The sequence below is a fragment of the Rhinolophus sinicus genome, chromosome 12, assembly GCF_057876585.1.
Source record: "Rhinolophus sinicus isolate RSI-liver-muscle chromosome 12, RSI-T2T, whole genome shotgun sequence".
Taxonomy (NCBI): domain Eukaryota; kingdom Metazoa; phylum Chordata; class Mammalia; order Chiroptera; family Rhinolophidae; genus Rhinolophus; species Rhinolophus sinicus.
The window spans coordinates 39373502-39396865 of NC_142512.1; the positions used below are offsets into that span (position 1 = coordinate 39373502).

The 23364-nt window shown below is 48.9% G+C and overlaps 1 long non-coding RNA gene across 22 annotated transcripts in view; it reads left to right on the forward strand.

The window, feature by feature from the left end:
• Positions 1–7455, forward strand: part of LOC109455821 (uncharacterized) — a 54254-nt gene extending 46799 nt beyond the window's left edge. For 18 of the 22 annotated variants that reach the window (XR_016022908.1, XR_016022924.1, XR_016022926.1 and 15 more), the window contains 5 exons: positions 1267–1355; positions 1869–2059; positions 2256–2529; positions 4025–4227; positions 5878–7455. This is a non-coding gene — a long non-coding RNA (uncharacterized LOC109455821). The remainder of the gene's footprint in view (positions 1–1266; positions 1356–1868; positions 2060–2255; positions 2530–4024; positions 4228–5877) is intronic. The other 4 variants (XR_016022916.1, XR_016022921.1, XR_016022928.1 and 1 more) reach the window with 4 other exon arrangements.
• The last annotated feature ends 15909 nt before the right edge of the window (positions 7456–23364 follow it).

A 23364-nucleotide genomic window follows, 5' to 3' on the forward strand; every position in this document is an offset into this window, starting at 1 on the left:
TGGCTGAGGAAGCAGTACAGAGGAAGCTGCTGTCTGGAATGCACATAGCAGGGCCGATAGCCAAGGAGGGAGCTGAACTGCCCATAGAAGCCTGAAGAAGATTGGACTTAGATATGCTGGGTTCAATGGAGGGTGGGAAGGGGATATGTGGCTGAAAATGGGGACTTAATTATAAGTCTATAAATGGTACAATAAACTTCCCTGACCCTTGTATGGAGAGTGCTCAGATATGCTCCCTTTATTGTACCTCCCTCCTAAAATGGAGGGGTTTAAAGAAATTAAACTGTCTGAACAAGACTAGGGGAGCTGGGTTTTAAGGTGGCACCCTAGAGTAAAGCATGTTGCAGGCTGACATTTAGAAGTCCTAAAGCATACAGACCAGCTCACTCTGAAACAAAGCCTGCCATTCATCTCTTATCTGTGTACACAAAGTTTCCAGGACATTTCTACTGCTTCATTCTTAAATATGAATGGACAATCATAAGCCAGAAGCTATCTGAGGAAACCTAAAGTATGAAATAGAAAGACTGAGGTAAACCAACTGAAAATGAGACCTCCAAGGAAACAGAAACAATTTATAGGTGGAACAGAACTTAAAAAGAGAATTCAAGAAGACAGTGTATCTATAAAACATGAGTGGTGCTATGAAAAAGGAATAGTTAGAGAACAAAAAAGCCCCTGGACATAAAAATATAACTAAAATTCAGTGAAAATGTTGAAGTTAAGGTCAAGGTAATATCTTCAGGAAATAAAGCACAAAAGGAAAGAAACAGAATTGTATTAGAGAAAAGTTAAGTTAAAAATAATAATGCAGGAGGTCCTTGTTTGATTAATAAGCATTTTAGGGAGAAGAGAGAAATCAATTGAGAGAATTTTCAAATAAATAATTGAACAGAATTTCCCAGGCCAAAAAGACTCAAGTCTTCAGACTAACAGAGATCATCAAGCCCCCAGCATGAAGAATACACAAGATTTTGAAATTTCAGAATACCCAGGAAAATGAGAAGACATCTCCTAAAAGTTTCCAGAGAGAGAAAAAAAGTCACCTATAAACAAATGAAAACCAGAAAGGTACCATACTACTCACTAGCAGTGCTGGACGCAAAAAGACAATGGAAAAAACATCTTTAAAATTCTGACAGAAAATGACTTTCAATTTAGAATTTAATACCCAGCTAAACTGTCTGTTAGGTACTAGGTCAGATCAAAGACATTTGTAGATACATAAGGACTAAGAAAGTTTACTTCCCACATATTCTTTCATAGGAAGTTATTTGACGATGAGCTTCATAAAAGAAGGAAGAAACCAAGAAAAGGGAAAACATGGGATTTTTGTCAGTTCGCAAGTTAGCTTGGTATGTAGTTTTAATTAATTAATTAGTTAATTAATTTTTGTATTTAGTATGTGTTTTCTCTTTGTTAGGTTTAGGTATCAGGGTTATGCTAGCTCTGTAAAATGAACTAAGTTTTCTGTCTTTTTATGCTCTGAAAGTGTTTGCACAGGAAGTAATCTCTTTCCTGAATGTTTGCCAAAAAGAAACAAAACAAAACGAACCCATTTAGTTTTTAAAAAGCAATTCTTTGACAATATTTTCTGTTTTCTTTCATCGTTGTTTTGTGACTTTTGTGGTGGGTCATTTTGCTGTCCAATATTCATTCTTATTCTCCGTTTGTTTGAAATAATTCAATTTGCCAAGTTAGAAATTAAATGTCACAGGCCCTCTTGCAGAGAGGTTGGGCAAGTGACACAGTTCTGGCCATGGGAAAACACACATGCACTAAATGGAGTTTCCAGAAAATTTATTGTTTTCCCGATAAAAGGGACAGACCTAGTTGTCCCTTTGCCCTTCTCCCTTCCTCCTGCCCAGAATGAAGACAGGATGCCTAGAAGTAGAGAAGAAATCCTATGAGCATGAGGACAAAAGCCACTTGCTAAAGATGGTACAGCAGAAAGACAGAGGAGCATTGGTCCTGGGTGGCATCCTGGAGCTTCATACCAACCCAGGACTGCTTACCTCTACTTTTCCTGTCACATAAGAAAAATACATCCCTTATTAGTGTAAGTTACCAATTGTTCAATCTTTTTTGCCTTTCATTTTTCCCCCAGCAAATCCACCTTTGATCGATACAACCTTTAATCTCAGAGCTGCAGCTGGGATCACAGAGGCTTTTAGATTCTATGAAAAGGTACTAAGTAAATTGAAGGCTGTCATTAAGGGGGGCATTTTTTTTTCCTTTCCCCATTCTCCTACCAGCCCATAAAACAGGAACTTTCATCCTCTTGGAAGTATTTGGAAGAAACGTTTCAACTTTCTTGGCACTCCCTAGTTCCTCGCTGTGAGAGAAGTGACCTCTTGGGTTGATGGAGTTGGGAAAAGTTATCAAGTGTGCGTCGCTCAGCCTGTTCCTGGCTCTCTCTCTGGGACTGACCTAACCACAAGGCCGCTGCTCCTGCCTCCTCCAGGCAACGTGCACCAGGGCAGCCCCAGCCTCTGCTTGGGAGGACTTCAATAGTCCAGCTGTTCTGCTGTGAGTGGGTGGGGAAGGTCAAATTGGGGGAGAAGGAAAAGGAAGCCTGTTTGGGCCTTGAGTCTAAGCCACACCCACCAATCCATCTGGACCAACAATAAAGCTGACATTTTAACCCCTATTTGTCTTCTGTGACTATTTCTCAATTGGATCAGAACTTAGAGAAGAGAGGGGTGTGATTAGCACTCACAAATCCCTATATCTGTTGAATTCTTAGCGCCAGCGGGGAAAGCCATAGACGAAAACGGTGGTTTAAATTTTTGATCATTATTAGACAGTACTTCTCTGTACTTAACTGGTTATATGTCTCTTCCTCTTACTATAAAATGTGTATCACATTATTATTATTGTTATTTCCAGTTAAGAGCCTGGATTGAGAGCAATAAGGCTCTTCTAGGCTTCGCTACCAATAACTTGTCTTGTGGCTTGACTTTTCTGGGCTTCAATTTTATCAGTTGTAAAATGAGTGGGCTCGACTCGATGATTGAGAGGGGCCATCCCAAGCTTTGGTTTCTTTCATTCACTCAACACATTTTTATTGAGTGCTGTGCTGGTAGCTGGTTATATAATATTGTACAAAACAAATATGGCCCCACAATCTTGGAGTCCAGAGTCCAGTAGGAAAGACAGACATCAAGTAAACACATAAATAAATGTATAATTACATTTCACTCTTTTGGTCAATAAAATGTTAATAAATGAGCGATTGGGTTGTGTATAACTTTCCTACTCGTTCTTACTTACACACACTGAGGGAAAGACTTGCCGGTTGGTACAACAGCCACACATGGTGGTGCCGCTGGTTAAGCAGCTGCGTGAGAACCACTGTGCTCAGGGAGACATAATAAGGAAACTTCCACAGGCTGGCCTTTCAGACTAAAACAAGTTAAACATTTTTTTTAAAGTTACAAATTAATAACCCGCTTGCTATAAAAATTCAAACAGTACAGAAAAAAGTTAAGAAGAAGAGATCTTTCCCCTCCAAGCTCACTTAGAAATAGAAACAATGGGTAGATGTGTGTCCTTCTAGCAAGCTGCCTATTTAATTGTAGGCTTTAGAAGGGCAGGGATGGGACCTGCTTTATTCACTGCAGTATGCCTGGTGGGAGCTCAGGAAATAGCTCAGTAAATATTTGTTGACTGAATAAATGAATAAGTAATAATCACACATACAGGCTCATATAAAAGTTGTGTTTTTTTAAGACCAAAAAGGGGATCTTGCTACATGTATTTTTTTTTCTTGTACCCTGCTTTTTTTCCTTTTTTTTACACGCAAAAATCCATCATGGACATCCTTTCATGTATCAATTTCTAATTTATCCATTCTGCTTGTTATGGGTTGAATTGTGTGCCCTCCCTCAACAGATATATTGAATACCTAATCCCTATTACTTGTATGACCTTATTTGGAAATAGGATCTTTGCCAATGTAATTGAGTTCAGATGAGGTCATACTTCATTAGGCCCTCATCCAATATAACCGATGTCCTTCTAGGAAGACAAGAGACAGAGACACGTGACGAAAGAGGCGGAAACTGGCACGATGCAGCTAAAAGCCAAGGAACACCAAAGATTGACCGTCACGATCGGAAGCTAGGAAAAGGCAAGGAAGGATCCTACCCAGAATCTCAGAGAAAACCTGGCACTGGTGGAAAACTTCTAGCCTCCAGAATTGTGAGACAACGCATTTCTGTTATTGTAAGCCACTCAGTTTGTTGTATTTGTTACATCAGCCCTAGGAAACTAATACTTTGCTCTTGAAGAATATTTAGGTTGCTTCCAGTATTGAACTATTATAGCAGTGGTGACTGAGCCATATGGCTGGGGCGTGGCCTGTTTGGAGAGGCAAGCGCTAGGATTTGTGTGTTTTTCTCCAGAACCCGCTTGGAACAATCATAGACCCCAGCTTTAGTGCCTCAGCCTCACCTCATACCTTGGCAGCGTTGTCAGATAAAATACAAGACCCCCACGTCATGTTTGGGACATACATATTGCTGCTTATTTGAAATTCAAAGTTAACAGGACATCTGTATTTTTTCATTTGCTAAATCTGCCAACCCTCAACCTCGGGTTTCCCAGTTGTAATCCCAAACAGTGGGGCTGAAGGAGAATAAGATCCTGGTTTTCTGTAGAAGCCCTGATAGGCCTCTCTTAGTCCTGGATCCCTCACTCTCCCCTGGCATCCTGATGGTTGTCAGTGCCACCTAGATGTCCTGCTGTGCCCACCTCCTCCAAGAACCAGGAGGAACCTTGCTCCTGCCCACATCAGAATCAATGTGCTCATCCACTCCACCCACCTTCATGCTGGCCTTTTGTGTCCATCTCCCTCCTGCTTGCCCTCTCCCTTCCCTTCTCACCCCCACGGGGCTTAGACAAGACAGAAGTGGCCCTGGCCCTGAGGGAAACAGTTCCTGGTGTGTTGAGTAAGGTAGGCGAAGGAAGAGTTCTGTGACAGCCTGTGACAGCCGTGGGCAGGGTCTCCCAAACTTGTACTATTTAAAAAATTGCCCGGGCTTGTTGAAAAATGCCATTCCTGGCCAGAATCAGAAATTTCCAGGGAGGGCACCTGGTCTAGCCTGGAGGCTCAGGGAAGGCCTCTGCAAGGACATGGTGTCCAAACTGAGGCCGAACGCTCTGTAGAAGTTAGGCCGGTGAGGCTTCGGGGCAGGGTGGGGGTCCGGGAGAGGAAAACGCACCAGCAAATGCAGAGTGGAGGGAAAGACCAGTGTGGTTGGAATTCAGAGAGCTGCGACAGAAGGGGTGAGCTGAGCCTGGAGAGAGTAGATAAGGCCCCTTCTGGCCAGGCCTTGTTGGGCTGGTTAAGAGAAAAAAGCAATGCGAATGCCCTTGGGGCAAGGACCATCTGAGCCTTTTTCAAAGGTGGAGACCTGGGTTGCCTTTTGGAAGTGTCTCTGTTGCCCTCATCCTCACACACCTCCCCACCCCTCATCCCTAACCTGATACCGCACGCACAGGAGTTTTCTGCTAAGTGTGATGGGAATAAGATGCCATAATGCCATGGACATTAGCTTCACGGGGGCAGGGGACAAGGGCGCTGTGGCCTGTGAGAAAAAGGTGTGGGAGTTCACCGACAGGTTTAGAAAATCTCCATATTAGATAAGCAATGTTTGCAAATACTTGAGAAGATGTTATACGTGTTCAAGTATGGGGTAGGCATACCACACGTCCTTGTGTAGTCTCCTCCCTCGGTGCGGACTTGCTTCTAATGAGTAAAACATGGCAGAGGGGGAGAATGTCACTCTTGAGATTAGGCTAAGAAAGACTGACTTCCATGTTGCTTGCATTCTCTCTCTCCGTGACTCTTCTCTCTTCCTTGCTGTCATAAAGCCAGCTGTCATGTTGGGAGCTGCCCTATGGAGAGGCCCACATGCCAAGGAACTGAGGGCGGCCTCTGGCCAACAGGCAGCAAGGAAATCAAGACCTTCAGCCCAGTAGCCCTTGAGGAACTGCATTCAGCCAACAACCAACCATGTGAGTGAGCTTGGAATCGGATCTTAACCCTGTGGAATGCTGAGATGACTACAGCCCTGGACAGCACTTGGATTGTCGCCTGTGAGAAACCCTGAAATAGGGGACTCAGCTGAACGACACCCGGATTCACGACCTTCAGAAACAGAGTTATTTTAAGACACGTAAGCTTTAGGGTAATTTGCAGTAATAGGTAATAAATACAAAGTATAATTTGGAAATACATAATGACAATCATGCCTATCGCATGCTAACGTATATATTCACATCAGTTGAAATCATGGTGGGCACACTATAATTTTGAAGTCTTCTATTATCACTTATCAATATGAGGAAAACATTGTACGTCAGGGTCCATGGTCTGAATGTCTCCGTTGGTGTCCAGTCAGAAAACAGAAACCATACCAGTTATCTTTGCAGAATATAATATGAAGAATTGTATCATAGTATAGTGTGAAAGGTGAAAGTCACAATAACCAATGATCAAAATCACTGCCAGAAGCTCCTGTAGGCCAGTAGGGGCTGGGGCCTTGGAAACTCAAAAGCCAAGAATTATTTAATTTGATATTGTTGTTATTTATTTCAACTTCTCTTTCATTTCTTTGGGGTCAGTGGAGGCTAAGAATCTGTTTTGAACATGAACAGATCTCTCTCTCTCTCTCTCTTTGATAAACATGATTAGTTGAATTAGCTAGTTAGGTGGGAGTGTGATGGTGACACATTGTATAGTAAAAGCATTTTCCCCATTCCCACCACAGTCGTACAGCTGTGGATTCCCAGGCCTGATTGCCTATTGTGTTGATGTCCCCATTTACTAAACCACTTCCCTAGTCTGGCTCCTAGTTTTTCACCTTTAAAGAAAGACTTCAGTGCATGCATTTATGCAGATAACACTTGGCTTCCGTTTGAATTATTTCCTTGGAATAAGTTCCCAGGACTGAGATTATTGGGTCAAAGGAAGAGGAACAGCTTTATGGGTGTTGCTGGGAATTGCTTTCAAAGGAATGATGCCAGCTCAACATCAACAATTTAGAGCGGATGAGGGGGTAACTTCAGGGCAACAAGCTATTCACTCTTAGGGAATCAGCTTCCAGGCCCTTCAAAAACTACCCGAAAGGGCTTGGGGATGAGGGAAGTGGGGTCTAGTGCGGAGTCCTGGGCTGAGAAGTGGGAGGTCTGAAGGTCTAATGCCAAGGGAGCAGAGTGAGCCATTCACAGCGTCAACTATGGACAAAAGGTCCTGAGTTCAAATTCTGAGTTTGTTACTTAATCTTTCTGAGACGTTTGTTTTGTCATCTGTAAAACAGGAACTATAGTATTTATGAACCTTGCAGAAGTGAGGTGAGGATTAAATGAGTTATTACATGGTAAGTGATTAGATCAACACATGGGACTGCACGTGGTAAACACTGAATAAATATTAAATGATAAAAATCATTTACTATCATTTCTATTAGTTAGTGCCTGACTGTAGGTTCCATCTTGCACTCCTGTTTCTCCAGTGGCTGACCATTTCTTCCTCTGCGTTTCTGCACAACACCCCACTCAGGTGCCTCAGTTGTTTCTGCAGATCTCCTTGTCTCTCTGAGGACAAACAGGTGGCAATCTTGGATATGAGACATTGAATCGGATGGTCTGTGGATGCCCCCTTGTGGACAACTAGCTTACTTTTGCTTTCCCCCATCTAAAGGGCAAAACCAGCCCTGCATTTGGAAGGGACCAGGCAGTGTGTGTGTGTGTGTGTGTGTGTGTGTGTCTTGGGGTGGGGAGGCCTCCATTTCTGCAGATAAAACAGGAAATAGCACGTCATGACTTCTTCCTCGCTGGTTGGCAAGGGGATGGGTCTATATGTTTACATACACTTGCATGTATACACGGGAGCATGTATATATACATGGATGGAAGCTGAATGTGCTGGTGTGTGTGTGTGTGTGTGTGTGTGTGTGTGTGTGTATGACTGATGTCTCTTCTCTTGTCACAGGGGTCTCATGGAGGTTCCATTGAGACTATATGGTTTGAGAAATGAAAGCACTGTGCAACGTGAGGCCATTATTATGTATAATAGCATGTCTAATCATCACTTGTTTTATCCATTCACTCATCTGAACATTCAGTTCCACAAATATTTATTGAGTGCCTATTATGTGCTCTATCTCCTGAGATCTGAGGAGGCAGGAATGACAAAGACAGAATCTGTTTCTGCCCTCTCCCAGTCTAGTGGGTGAGAGAGATGAGTGAGTAAACCATCTCAGCACTGGGGTGTGGAAGAGAGGTCAAGGGAGGCTGCCTGGAGGAGGTGATGCCTGAGCCGAGCCATGAAACTGTGGGTACTCTAGCCTCTCCGAGCTTTGAGGCAGAGGGGTTGGTGCGGAGAGCCCTGGTGGGGTTTAGAATGATAAGTTTTGACCCCACGTCACTGAGCAAGTCCTTTTTTTTTTTGGATCTGTTTCCTCCTGGGTTAAGGCGGTGGGGGGGTGGGGAGGTGGCCATGATACTTACAGTTTCTATTGACTTTGATGTTTTCTGATCTTTTCTTCTCTCAGCCTGAGGAATTTTCTTCCCTTCCATTTTTTTTCTGTCACACTCCACCCCCTTCCTTAAAGAAATGAAAAACAGACTGAGTTATGGAAAGCAGTAAAACACTGATATACTCATGTGGGGACGAGCATGCTTGTGCCTGCACACAGGCATGCAAGCACGCACGTGCTTCTCCATCCCCAACCCTGCCCTGCTGGGAACGCCCCGCTGCCTCCCGGGGCAGAAGTGACCTGACAAGGGAGGGGTAGAACAGACTTGCCATCTCAATAGACCAAGCTCCTTCCACACGTGGCTACTTGGGTCACTTAGCTTTCCAGAGCCTGCTTCTAAATCAGCAAAGTAAATACTTACCTGGCAGCCTTTCTGTAGTAATCAGAGTTGACATATGTGAAGTACCCCCCTCCTCCATGTAGGACATAGTGGGCTTTCAGAAAATGGGAGCTAAAAAGTAATTACTTTAAAAAAATATCAGATACTTGTCTGACTCTTGTCTGGCCCTTTCCCCCTTGTCTCTGCAGGGGGCAAAGGTGGGATTGGACCAGTACTCTGACCATCCCAGTGACAATAATCTAAGGGAGGTTATCAGACAGGTATCAAATTCACTGTAGGTGGCTATATGCTCTGGTTCTAGTTAGAATGCAGCTTACTCACTGGGTAACTTTGGCCAAGTTATTGCACCTTTCTAAGTCCCAGTTTTCTCATCTATAAAATGAGGACTTCACAGTAGCTCCCTCGTAGAGATGCTGTGAGGATTAATGAATCTGAGCTAACGAATGGGAAAGCACTTAATATAGTCGCTGGCATATAGGAAGTGCTCAGTAAATAGGTAGCTACTTGTATTGGTCAGGATAGGCTAACTTGTGTAACAAATAGGCCCAAGAATGTATAATGTCTTAGAGATGATAGAAGTTTGTCTCTTGCTTCTATAATGGTCTCAGGAAATACCAGGTTGGCTGTGGGGCTCATTCAGAGACCAGGTTGCTGACAGCTGTGCCATCATCAACACGTGGCTTCCAAGATCATTTTGGAATGTTAAGATGAGGGAGTGGAAATTTGGAGTCATGTGTGGTCTTTCTGCAATGGAGTCCAGGGCGGTGCGTGGTCATAGAGATAAGGAGTGAGAGATGGAGGAGGAGGACACGAGGAAAGAAAAAAAGAAGTGGGGGAGGAAAGTCTGGGGCTCATGGAGGGGAGACTAAAAGCAACAGAGAAGAAGAGGAAGGGAAGGAGTCTTTGACTGACCCCATCCCAATCCTTCTCTCAGGAACCCCTGGGTCCCCCAGTTGTCACCTAACAGCTTAGTTTCCCGGAGGTCTGCCCACTTGGGGCCACACCCTTTGTGCAGGGAGAGGTTGTAGCAACTCTTTCTACTTTGTTCTCCTTCCAAGAAGCAAGTGGCTCCAGATGCTGTGCCTGGGACATTCCTTGGCTGTGCTCACTGTTCCCAGATTTCTCATGATTCCTGGTGACAGAACTGGCATCTCTAATCAGCCTCAGAGAGGGGCAGAGCCGTGTTCAAGAATACCCCGAACCCTAGGAAATCCAAGTCTCATTTTGAGCCATCCCAGCCCTCTCGGTACAAGACCTGCCTCCAGAGAGATGCTGTGGCAATTCAGTTCCACTCAGACCTGCTAGGCACCTGCCCAGGGAGGGTTCCCGGAGGAACCTTCCAGGACTCTGCACTCAGGCTAGCCCGGGGCAATGAGCAACTGACATATGCTTTAGAGAACTATAAACCTTGTGAAGTAGGCCCACTGGGAACTACAGGAAAGAGAGTTCACATTGAAATGTTGCCCGGAGGAGGTGGCATTTGTAATGGGTCCTGAAGAAGACAATTGAAATTTGACAGGTGGAGATGGCTGGGAGGGGATTTCAGGGGGAAGAAAGAGCAGGTGCAAAGGTGGAAAGAAAGGAAAATGCAGACCTCATTGGGGGAACACAGACCAGTCCAGTTTAGCTGAAACAAAAGGAGTGAAGGGAATTCATGGGGGTGCTGAGCCTGGGTAGGTATTTGGGGTTAGATGGAGGACGGTTTGTACGGGAAGTTTGTGTTTTGCTGGGCAGGAACTAGGGCGCCTTGCAAGGTTTTGGAGCAGAGGAAGGATCGTAAGGGAACAGACGGCTGGCTCTTGTGGAACACATAAAGCTGCCTCTGCCCTGCAGTGAGGTCCTCCAGCTTTCAGGGCAGTGCAGAAGTCGGGCCCAGAGTGGCACTGATCATGTTCAAGGGGCCAGCGGACTAGGGAGCAGGAGACTCTTGCTTCTGGTCTCAACAATCAAGTCGGGCTCACTCTTAAAGGACTGCGGCCCTGAAGGGAGAACCAGAGACCTGGGCTTGCCTCTCAGCTTCAGCACCCACCAGCTGTGGGACTTTGGGTCCCCTTGGTAAACCTCTCTGAGTCTCAGTTTCCTCAGTGATGTGGGATAATAGCACCTACTGCTCAAGGTAAAATGAAATAACCACCCTGGTTATTTCATTGTGTTTAATAAACATCAGTTTCCTAAATATTGGGATTGGCATGGGTGGGGGCGGGGGAGAGAGAGGGTCAGATACTCGGTGCTGCTGAGAGCTCAGCCTGGAGAGGCCGTCCTGTCCTTTTCACCCTGTGCCTGCACTGGTTAGGGGAAGCCCTATCCCCTTCCCAGGCCTACCTGGCTCCTTCACCTGCCCTCCAGTTTACCTAGCAGGAGAGAGAGTGGGGAAGAGCTTTCAGGATGGAGGCTCAGGTCACCAGTTTTTGTCCAAAGTCCTGGTCTCCTGGTCTTGGAGTGAGAACAAGTTCACTTGGCCTCACCTCCTGGACCTGGCAGGGAGTGGGAGAAATGGACAGATCTTGGCTCTAATTCTGACTCTGCCACTTATCAACTGGTGACCTTGTACACATTAGCCTCTTCCAGCCTCCGTTTCTTTGACTGTAAATGGGAATAATAACAGAACCAACTCACAGTGTTGCTGTGAGAATAGAATGAGCTAATGGTTACACAGTTTGCGCAGTCGCCCACACATATGAGGAGCCCCTTAAATGTCAGTTTTCCTCTTTTCATCCTCAGGCTCAGGCCTCTGCAGTGGAGGCGCTTTCATATCCCTTGCTTTACTGTGTTTCCCCGAAAATACGACCTAGCCGGACCATCAGCCCTAACGCGTCTTTTGGAGCAAAAATTAGTATAAGACCCGGTCTTTATATTAAAATAAGACCAGGTCTATATAATATAATACAATACCGGGTCTTATATTAAGTTTTGTTCCAAAAGACGCATTAGAGCTGACGAGCCAGCTAGGTCTTATTTTCGGGGAAACATGGTAGGACTGAGTGAGGCTGAGACAGCACGAGTGGCTGGCCTCCGTAGGGCGGGAGGGGAGGAAAGTAGCTGGACCTGTGCTTTCCGCTTCCTGAGACTAACTTCTCCTATCAAAACATAACTGTCCAGATGTCCCATCCCAGTTTCTGCCAGCCAATTGAAAAAAAAACAAACGGTAGCTAATTCACACCAAGATGTTAATAGCAATAAATGAATCAATGATATTCACACCCTAGGGGTGTTGATAGCTTTTAGTGGCTTTCTGATCCAGCCAAACTGCCTTCTGACAAGCACAGCTCCCCTCCCTGAAGCCGGCTGATTGCCTGCAGGGAGTGGAGGCCCAGGTTTTGGTGCTTGTCTGGGGCTGGGGAGCCAGCTGCGGGTCCCAGGAACAGGGTTCACTGGGAGACACAAGCCAAGAGGCAGGGGCAGGCAGAGCCGCAGCACTGGGCCACCTTTGTGACTATCGGCTGCTAGAGAGCGAGTGAGCCAGATGGGTTTTCAAGTTTAGGTCAGACCAGATGAGGCCTTGCGCGTGGCCCACTGCCCACTTTGCTTCAAGGGCAAAGTTTGGAAGGTGGAGAGGATGTGGGGTGAGAGGCAGGCCAGGGCATGGAGCTTCTCCACGCTCAGGAGGGGGCTGTCGCATCCTGCCCATGTTCAACACAGGCAGCTGGGACCCCTAAGATTATAACCATGTCAACCTTATACGACTCTTTTGATTGGAGGAGGAAGGCAGTGGTGACTGAGGTGGGCTGGCTGCAGCCTCTCGTGGGCATGGCTGAGCAGCTCTTTGGGTAGAGCATACGAGTAGCTCCTAGGAGACCTTGGCCTGCTGAGGACTCGACTACGGGTCTTGTCAAAATGCAGGTGCGGGGACCGAGCATCTGCATTTCTTATATGGCCCCAGGTGCAGCTGGTGCAGCTGGGGCTGGTCCACAAATGAATAGTGAGGCTGGATGAGTGGGAGTGGGGGGCTAAGGACTCTCCAGGTCTCAGGCAGGTCCCCAAGGCGCTGGCCTGTGACCTCTGGTGTCCCTTCTGGCTCTGACCCGGGCATCTCTAAGACCACTTGTAGGTGGGTAGCTAGAGTGCTAAGCTCCTTCACTCAGCCACTCCTGTGGGGACTGTGCCAGGTGGGCAGAGGAAGGTGGTTGCCCTTTGATGGTGATTAATAATAAGTTACCCACCATTGAGGACTTAACCATGAGGAGACCTCATCACGTATAAGTGGCAGAATCTGGCTGCAAGATCATTTTGAGGCCTGTGGGACCCTGGGTTTGGAGAAAGTAAGTAGGGATGGGAGACTTTCGTTTATTTGGCACACTTCCGCCTATGACTCTCAGGCACTTTTGGGGGTTGAGGGTCTTATTAATCCCTTTGTTGGCGCTGAGCACAGTGCCAGGGCTGGGGGATCTGGGGAGTCATGGGACGCGGCCCCACCCTGCCTGAGCTTATTGCCCACCCCAGCGGGAAAAGCAGACAGCTCACAGAGACTCAGCTCATGTTGGAGGCACTGTCCCCTGCAGGGAGGCATGTCAAACCCGCTGTGCCCACACAGGAGAGCTCCAGGAACTTGGGCCGCCACCGCAGGTAAACACTGAGCTTTGTACCCCAGGAAGCTCCTGGCACAGAAGCTTCTCTCTCTCTCTCTCTCTCTCTCTCTCTCTCTCTCTCTCTCTCTCTCCCTCTCTCCCTCTCTCCCTCTCTCCCTCTCTCCTTCCCTCCCTCTCTCCCTCTCTCCCTCCTGAGGGACCTTCTGCTCTGCACACCCCTCTCCAGTCTTTTCTGGGTCCTCCTCCCTTCCTCCCTCCCTTGTAGGTTTGGGTTCCTGTCAAGGAAACAGAGAAAGTTTTCAGTGTGTGTGTGTGTGTGTGTGTGCGCGCGCGCACGCATGTGCTCCACTCACATAGAAGTGCCCTGTTATCTTTTCCTTTTTGTAGAAAATCAGGTCAGTGGTTTGCCTGGTGGTGTTATCTGCACAGCGCAGGAAGGAGGCGGCCGGAGCTGCCATGGCCTCCAACTGCTGAAGGCGGAGGGCAGGAGGGCGAGGGTTGGGCCTGGGGCCACCGTCTGGCCCACCAGGCCATGGTGGCCCCAGAAAGCAGCGGCCACGGCTGTCAATCTGGGCAGAGCACATTGCTGGCCACATCCTGTTTCCCTTTCAGCATTCCTCTCCCTTTCCTTGTGGCCTGGGCCCCTTGCCAGGGTCCGAAGGCTCCCTGGTGGACACTCTGAGTAATCGGGGAACTGGGCCTGAGGAAAGGCAGGCGCCCTGTCTGGGGGTGGGGGCTCCGCAGTGTGAAGAGCTCTGGGGTTAAACTAGGGTGGAGTGGAACCCTCTGCACAGGGAGTAATCAGCATGGGGCTCTAACCCACTGAGCGAACCGGCCACCCCCGCACAGGTAATAACAACAACAACAGCAAGGGCTCCCGCTGCTGATCACTTTCACATCGCTTTCCTCACCTCGCCCACAACAACCTTGGAAGGGGAGTGAGTGGGTGTTATGGTTCTGCCCCATGCTGCTGACTGGGGTGCTGAGAGAAAGTGAGGTCAAGGCCCTAGGTCAAAGGCATCCAAACTCCAGTCCTGGCCTCACACTGTTCTTCTGGGGCCCCTGAGGGCCCTGGGCCATGTTACCCCAGGGGCAGAAGAGGGAACTTGCAGGTGGTAGGAGGCAGAGGCTGTAGCCTCCATGGGCCACGAATCTGAGTGGCTTAGCTGGGTCTTTGGCTGTGAGTCTCTTGTAGGCCACAGTCATCTCAGGGTTCGAGTAGGGAGGACCTGCGCAGGCCCTAAGCTTGAATGGGATGGGGGACAGACAGCAGAGCATCTTTCGGCAAGGGCAGCCCCTCCGCCCTCTTCTCATCTTGTCCTTTAAGTTCACCATTGCCTTGTCCACCATCACCTCCCCCCTCCCTTCTCCACTAAGCTTTTGCTTCCCAGGCTGTTTCCTCAGAGGCTCAGACAATAGAGGCTGATGATCCAACTGCTGAGAGCACAGCCTCCCCTCCCCCTGCAGCCAGAAATCATCTGTTACAGATCGCTGGGGCCCAGGCTGCCAGACTCAGACTTTTTCCTCCCTCCCACTTCTTCCTGGAAATGAGCCCCCATTTGCCCCCCACTCCTCTCCACCCCTCAGGCCTCCCTCAGGGAGGTTCAAGGGCTAGTCTCTGGCTCCACCCCTTTGCTGGGACCCCTATGCAGTGGGGAGGCAGGCAGGGGCGGGCTGGTGCCCACTGCTTCTGAAGGCCCTTCTGTAAAAGGAGCCTGTAGGTCAGCTCAGCTGCCCTGTGCCGGACGTGCTCAGAGGATCAGCTTACCCCGAGGTTACGATGCTGACGTTGCACAGACTGTACTGGAAATTACAGAGTGCCTCAGAGGGAAAAACAAACTGGGGTTTTCGTTCCCATGGAAACAGCATCTATTTGCAGAGGAACCCACGTCAGAGCCTGGACCCTGTGCTTGGGGGGATGGGGGTGGACATTGGAGGGCAAGGTCATCTGTTGACTGACTGGAATTCTTCCAGGACAGCATGTCTGAAAAGTCCCCTTTACCTTAAGCCTTGACTCACAGCTCTTCCCAGAGGGGCCAGTCTGCCTGGGCATGTCTGTGCAATACAGGAGTTTGGGGGTAGATTTTAAACTATGATTCAAGGGCGTGGGAGGACCCCAAATTCACCATTCATAGATTTATTCCACAAATATTTTTGACCTCTTCTGTGCCAAGCCCTGGGCTTGCCCCCCCAATGAGGCTGTAGTCTGTACCTGCTAAGTCTGGTGGCTGCCACTTCCCTTCCTGGGAGGGTCTGTGGTCAGAAAAGGTGCAGTGGGGACCCATTAGGGACCACTTGACACGAGCACACAGGTGCCGCAACGCCTTGTTCTGCAACCAAAGCAAGTGCCTTGTGTTCTCATGTGTCAGAGAACTAATCCCTACATCTCCTGTGGAAACATGACCCCTAAATGGTCAAGGCAGGTGCCCACATGAGAGGGGATTATTCCAGTTCTTGTCGTGGAAAGGGCCTCTATCATTGTCCGCCCCAAAGATGCTGTCTAGGCTGGAGACCTCGTTTCTTGTCACCACCAAGATGAGGCCCTTGTCCCATGTTAATTTCCCCGTTAGCGATCATGAAGCAAGCCAACGAAAGGGTTATTATCACATCACTTGATTGTTACAAAAACCTCTCATATCTACTGTCTCACGTAATGTAATTTTCCCAACAGCTCTAAGAAAGCTGTTGGAACAACATCACGCCCCTTTATCAGATGGGGAAACTGAGGCTGGGGAGGATAGGACAATTGTAAAGCTTACACAGACAGTAAATAGTGAAGTCCGTATGGGAATTGGGTGCCAGATCCCTTGTTTTACCCCATCCTCCCCGTCAAGGGCACCTGGTCACCAGACCTCCTGCCCTGGTGGGCCTCCAACCCGCCTGGGGAATGGGAACCATCTGTGTCCCTGAGTGACGAGGCGGGCGGGCAGGGAAGGACTGCTTTTTATCTGTTCTCATAGGAGCTGCATATCAGAAAGACCACAGGCCCTAACTCTTGCCCGAGTCATTTCACTCTTCAATGACTCACTTTCCTTCTCAGTAAATTGAGGGAGTGCGTGTGGGGATCTGAGCAACGTATGCCCTTAGAAGAATTCCAGTGAAATCAAGGTTCTGGTTGGTGGCCACTCAGGAGGCCATTCCTTTCTCCACGTGCGTGACTAATGGGGAAGAGGCACAGTGCACTGTGAACACCCTTTAGAGTGGATTTGTTTCCCGATTAACTCCTTAGTGTCTGGTGCCCCCTAACAGATTGTTGGGCCCTCAGGGAAGGGGCAGAGACTGACAGTTTTAAATAGGGAAGATTAGGGCTAGGAGCGAAAAGTAGAGGAGAAAGCAAAGGCTCAAGGCCTTGAGGTCCTGCTTGACGTGACGGGGGTTGCAATGGGATCAAAATGGGCCTGAAGGAATGGTAGAAGACTCTGACTACCTCTCGTGCACATCTGGCTGGGGAGGCAGAGGAGGAGAAGATGAGAAATAAACACGTCTGAACATCTGTTCTTAATGAGAGGTCTGGAATTTCTGAAAGGGAGGATCAGATTGCAAAGCCTGACAAGGAGACAATGTGTCGAACAGAATCCAGGAGAGGAGGGTGCAGCACCCATGTGCACCTCACACCCCTGCAATCTGCACGTTATTATCCCCCTTCCGTGGAGCGGGAGGAGGCTGGCACTGGGAAGTCAAGTGGTTGTCCAAGGTCATGTAGCTAGGAAGAAGCAGAGATGGGGCCCTTGTGACTGCCTCTCTGGGGGAGGAGGGCGGGGCTGTGCTTGCAGGGGAGGATGGGCCATTGTTCCCTTTTCTTTGGGTCCAAGACCTTCTAGACTCTTATGGGATCACTGCTTGTGCTAACTCACCTGGAGACCCCATTCTGCCTTTCTCCTTATTTCTTGCTGTCTTTCCTCCTCTCTACCTCCTGCCCTGCCCCCTCCCCATCCATCCCTCCACTTCCCATGCTCTCCCTTTCTTCTGGTCCCAGCTGGCAGTCCCAGGCCAGTGAGAGAAACCTGGCTGTAGCTGTTAGGGCTGTTGGGGGGTAGAAGAAAATAACCTGTTTTCCCGCCGTGCCCACGGCTTTGTTCTGCTGCCCCTCAGTGTTAATCAAACTGGGCCAATGGCTACAGGTGTCTGAGTGTCACTTGTGAGTGTCCACGTCCCTCTGGGTCGTGTATGTGCTCCAGTGAGTATGCATGAGAGATGAGGGGACTATTGCTGTATATGGGGGTGTGTGTGCAAGTATTTATACTCCTGTATGCGTGCAGTGTATGTACTCTCATCTACAAACGTTTGTGCGCTTTTAAGCATATTGTGAATATATGTGCTTATAAATGTATACTGGCAGGACTGGCCACAGAACTTGCAAGGCCTGGTACAAAATGGAAATGCTGGGCCTCTTGTTCAAAAACTAAGACTTTCAAGACAGAGACAGCCAAGCATTAAGTCCAGCATGAGCCCTTCTGAGTTCAGGGCCCTGAGTGACTGCGCAGGTCTCAGGCCCGTGAAGCCAGTTGTGCATATGAGTGAGTGTGCTATTTGTATATGTGCATGTATGTGCTGGTGTGTGTGTGTGTGTGTGTGTGTGTGCGCGCGCATGCATGCATGCTTGGGCATGAAATCTGAGTCTCTTTCTCGCAACCTGCAGGCCAGGCCTCTCAGCAGCTGCTGGTGCCTATCAAAGGCAGGTGTGCGGTGTGCTTTATGTTTGGCGCCTTTGCTGCCTGCTCCCACAGTGCCCTGGGAGACTTTTGTTTTACTGCCTTTGTTGGAAGGGTGACAAACACTTCCCTCCACCTGCCGCCACAGTGGCCCCACCAGAAACCACAGCTGGGGGTGTGGCAGCTTCCTCAGCCCCTCACCCACTCATCCTGCACCCATTCCAGGCATCAACCCAGAGCGCTGCCTGGCTGACCCCACCCAGACAAGGTACCCGCAGCACATCAGAGCTGGAAGGGATGGCAGCCATCATTTGGTCCAGCTCCCTCATCTCACAGCTAAGGAGACGGAGGTCTAGAAAGGGAAATCAACCCACCCGTATTGCCCAGGGAGTCTGGCAGAGCCAGGACACCTGCCTCCCAAAGCATACAGCCCTGCAGGGCTGGCCTATGGAGGGCCCTGGGTGGGAGGCACGGTGTGAAGGAGATAAAGGGAGACTAAGCTCTCAGCAAAGACCTGGTTGATGCCTTGCTGTGGAGGTCATATCCCTCTGGCAGGGAGGGGCTGTATCTTTGTTACTTGATTCTCTCTCCCCCAGGTCAGAGGTCTACATCCCGTAGGTTTTGAAAAATGTTGGCTGGCACATTTTGAGAATGTTGGCACAAAGCCTGACACAAAGTAAGGGCTCCATATATATATATATATATGTATATTTTTTATTTTGGCAATGAATAAACAGCTATTTAGTTGGCCTGTAGAGTGGAGTGGCAAGAACATGGGCTTTGGAGGCCAGCTACAACGGGTCAAAAATCACTTAGTAGTTTTATCAGGTAGTAGCTGTGTGGCTTTGGCAAAGTTACTTAACCTCTCTGAGCCTCAGCTTTCTCATTTGTAAAATGGAACTCTGGTAGGGTTGTTGTGAGGATTAATGAGATAAGATATGATGCTTAGGATAGTCTGAAGTACATGACAAAATCCTAACAACGTTGTCATTTTTCTTGCTAGCTGTGTTACCTCAGAAAAGTCACACAAGCTCCCTAAACCTCAGTTTCCTCACTGGTACATCATAGGCACTCAGTAAATGTGATCCTGGCTCCCCTCCTAGCTAGGCCCTCCTCCACTCCCTCAAGGTCTCTTCCACCAGAGGCTCTGTGATTCCTACAATCCATTCCGTGACATCCGCCCGCCACCCCCACCCCTGCTGTCACCCAAACTCTGTCTCACTCTCCCAGTGATGAAAGCTCACAAGCTCTTGGCAATCCATTGTTTCCCTAAGTCTGGTTGGAAAGGAGCATGGGCGGGGGTAGGGTAACTGAAAGGCGGCTGGGGGCAGTGCAGGGATAGTTCTTGTACAAATATCCAAGTTCTGCCTTTGACCAAGGATTGAAGGATTCCATGTGGGTCTAGACTTGTGTCTTGTCCTGAAGATGAAAGCAGAAGGGTGTCTCCATGAACCACCCAGGCTGAAAGCTTCCCATCGTTCTCCTTGCTCCCCTTTTCCGGGACTCCCAAGTCCAGAGGTTGCCAGAAGCTGGGTATCCCTGACATGGGTGTGTGAAGGAGGCAGGTGGTAGAAACAGGTGTTAGTGCAGGAAGATGGTGGTCTCCAGAGAGTCAGCCATGGGGGAGGGAACCCACACTTCCTGGCAGGAGACAGAGCTGGTGCCATGTAGGTGACTCCTGGCACCTGGCTGGACCGCAGCTCTCCAGCCACGCCACAGGAACATACCCCAGGTCTGGGAAGAATGCATCCCTCCATTTTGCCCGTGATTGTGTTCTTGCTTCAGTCACTCAAATTCAGTTTGCATAAACCATACAAAATAAACGTGCGTGCATTTCCAGGCGTGTGTACATTTTCTTTTTAAACATTGGAAAAGGGTTTGGGGGCATTTCATCTGCAGCATCTGTTGAATTTCACAATGACATCTATTTACTTCGAACACATATAAACTGTTCTGGCCTAAGCAAGCTCTGACACAGGCACGAGAGGACACAAGTCGTGTTTCCTCACCTGCCCTCTTGCCAGTGGGCACAGATGTGTGACCTTTGGACTTATTATTGCACCATCAGGGAATGGAGCCAGGCAGAGCCCAGCAAAACCTGACCCCGCCCTGCTCACTTGGGGACGTGTTTATTTACCCGGAGATAGGAAGCTGGAGGCCAAACCATGTAGTGGTCACTGTGACACATACAAAAACCCAGGGAGTGAATTCCCTGTGGTTACTGAACAATACTCAGAAAATAAGGTTATTATCTGTCCTCAAAGTAAATGTGGGAGGGAAGGAACTGACAGCAGTAGAGAAGTCTGAATTGGGCCACGTGTACACACACACAGGAACCCGTGGGAGAATTCACATCCCCTCATTTCTGATTTCAGAGATCAGTTGAGTCGCATTAGTCTGGGGCTGCTCTGGCTGGTGAGCAAAGGGCTGTGTAGCCTTTTCTGCAGCAGATCCCTGGTCTGTGTCTCTTTCTGGGCCAGAGACAAGACACTACAGGAGGGGTGGGTATGGGTAGTGAGACTGCTACTCCCTGCCACACCTCTGGGACATCTGCTCCCTTGGGGTGGGGACTGGGAGGGCTGACAGAGTCCCTCTTTAGAGATGAAGGAGAGTCCCATCCTCTTTTTCCCCCTGGGATTTTTCTAGGAGCTCAGACCAAGGAAACTGGGCCATTTCTAACCCCCTCCCAGAAAAGGAGGCCATGACCTCACAGGTCTCTAAGACTAATGCAGCCCCTTTCACCTCACCTGAGATCTGGAGGCCCCGGAAGCTGTGTGTGTGTGTGTGTGTGTATGTAGGTGGGGGCATCTTTCTGCTCACTGAGAATACTCTCCAAGTCTGGCCCTCAGCTTTTTAGTCCCTAGAACCCACCCCTGTACCCCCATCCTATGCCTTCTGTTCCCCACTCAGAATTGCTCCCCCATCTCACTTGCCTTTACCCCCATAAGGCTGGACTGTTCACCCTTAACACAGAAATGCAACTGAAAACCTACCTCCCAGACAGGATCCTTTCTTAAAAAGATCAGTTGTCTGATTGCCTTTGGGCCCACGACCATATTTCTTCTGCACTTTATTTTTCCAGGCCCAATGGCAAGGATGGGAACAATGTCAGGGGAAATGAGGAGGTTCTCCTTAAGGACCTGGCCGCAGGACGAGAGGGATGGTGCCTGCAGAGAAGAGCTGGAAGGTGTGTGATGGGGTGGTGTATGCCGGGGGTGGGGGGGTGGGGGGGGTGGCTGTGTAAATGAGTGCAGGAAGTCTGGGGGGAGAGCTCCGGATGGGAGCTTGGAGGCTGGATTCAAGTTCTAGCATTGCCAAGAGCTCCTGAGAGATGTCAGGAGAGTCATTTCCCTCTCTGAGCCCCATTGACTTACCTGTACAATGGGTGGGAAGGACACACTAACGCATCTCAAAGTTGCCTTCCAGCTTGACTTACGAATTGTATTGGGCTGAAAATGAGGCCAAGGCATTGAATTTGGTTTCCTTGCAGTTAGCCTCTTTTTTGTTTTAAGCTACCACTTATGAAACATCTCTTAATGATTACCAACCACATTTTTATAAGGATTGCTCAGCATTTTACATATATGAATTCTTTTCTCTCTCACAACAATTCTAGGAGGTAGGTACTATGGTTATGCCCATTACATAGATTAGGAAACTGAGGCACAGGTAGTGCAGCTGCTATTCAAACCAGGCAGTCTGGCTGCAGAGTCCATGCTTCTCATTACCACACTCAACATTCCAGGCATTTGCCAAATCCTCTCCATTTTGCATTTAAGAAATCTGAGACTCAGAGCAGTTGAGCAACAGCTGAAGGTCACACAGCTGGGAAGCAGGAGAGATGAGATTCAAAGCTGGCTGGGCTCCAGAGCCTGTGCGTCCCCCACCCGCCTCCCGCAGTCCTGCCAGATCCTCAGGTCTCCAAAGCAAATTGATCCAATATCCCTACATTGCAATGTCTGTTAAGCAAGTCAGTTTCTCCCTCTGGGCCTCAGTTTCTCCATCTAGAGAATGATGGAGTGTTGGACCAGCTGTTGGATCTTTGAGGTCCCTTGAAGCTCTGTGAGTCCATGATTTGAGAAGTGTGGTGCTTCTGGCTGAAGTGACAGATTTGTGGCTGGGAGTTGCAGCTGGGAGGGATGAGGGGACAGGGGGCTTGTGATGGAAAGAAGGGGAAAGCTGCAGGAGACGCAGAGGGGCTTGGGGGCCGTGAACCTGTGATGAGGGGCAGTTGTATGAAGCAGATGAGAAAGAGATAGATCAATGATTGATAGATAGATAGATAGATAGATAGATAGATAGATAGATAGATAGACAGATAGATATGCATGCTCTGGGGGAGGGTGCTCCCCAGTGAGTCTGTGTCTTTTTCATAGGCTTAGCGTAGGCACATGAGAGCCTTGGGCAAGGGAGCAGGACCAGGCCAGCAACCCGCCAAGGTCAGCCCTCCTGAGATAAAGCAGTTTGGGCAAGTAACATTGCTGGGGGTTTTGCTGTCTTTGTAAATACTCGGAGACGTCCATTTACCTTAGAAAAAAGTATTTGGAGCCAAGGTGCCATGTCCGTGCGGATGGCCTGGCTTCCTGTTCATGACCTTGGTCCTATTCCTCCCCTTCAGGAACGGAGGATCTTTGTCCCGCCTGTAACCCCATTAGGATGTGCACAACAATGGGCCCCCCTTACACACATGGGGCACGTCCCCCGCGGGCCTCGCAGGCGTGCTGGGATCACCCCTCGCCCCACACTCACATGCACAGTGGCAGTGTTGTCTTTAATATTGAATGCCGTGGCTGTGATCGCTGTTTCACACTGCCCGCGCCTGTGCCAGGCTCCTTCTTCCCAGGGCACTTGTGCCTGGCTTGGAGGCTGGCTGACAAATTGTGCCCAGGGCTCCCCTCAGAGGAGGGTAATGTCGTGTGCTTAAGGAGATCAGACAATGGGCTTCCTAGTCAGGCAGCCTCCATTTTGTGAGGAGGCTCTTTTCACTTTGGGAAATGGATGGAATCACCTTTCCCCATGAGTGTCTCAGCCCCACACTTACCCCCAGGCCCTTCTCAGGCCCCGGGCTCTTTCAGCGCTGGGCCCTTCAGACACCTCCCTCCTCATACATCACAGGTTGGACTGACCTTCTCTCTGGCTTGGAGAAGTCAGAAATCTGGTTGGACATCAGGGCACCTAGTGACACAGATCCTGGGCCTGGATGGGGCTGTGGCTCTCCTTGGTCCCTGCCCCTCCATGATGGGTATCCATACCATGGAAAGCCATTGCTGTAACGGCGGCCAGGAGGGCGAGTCATGGGC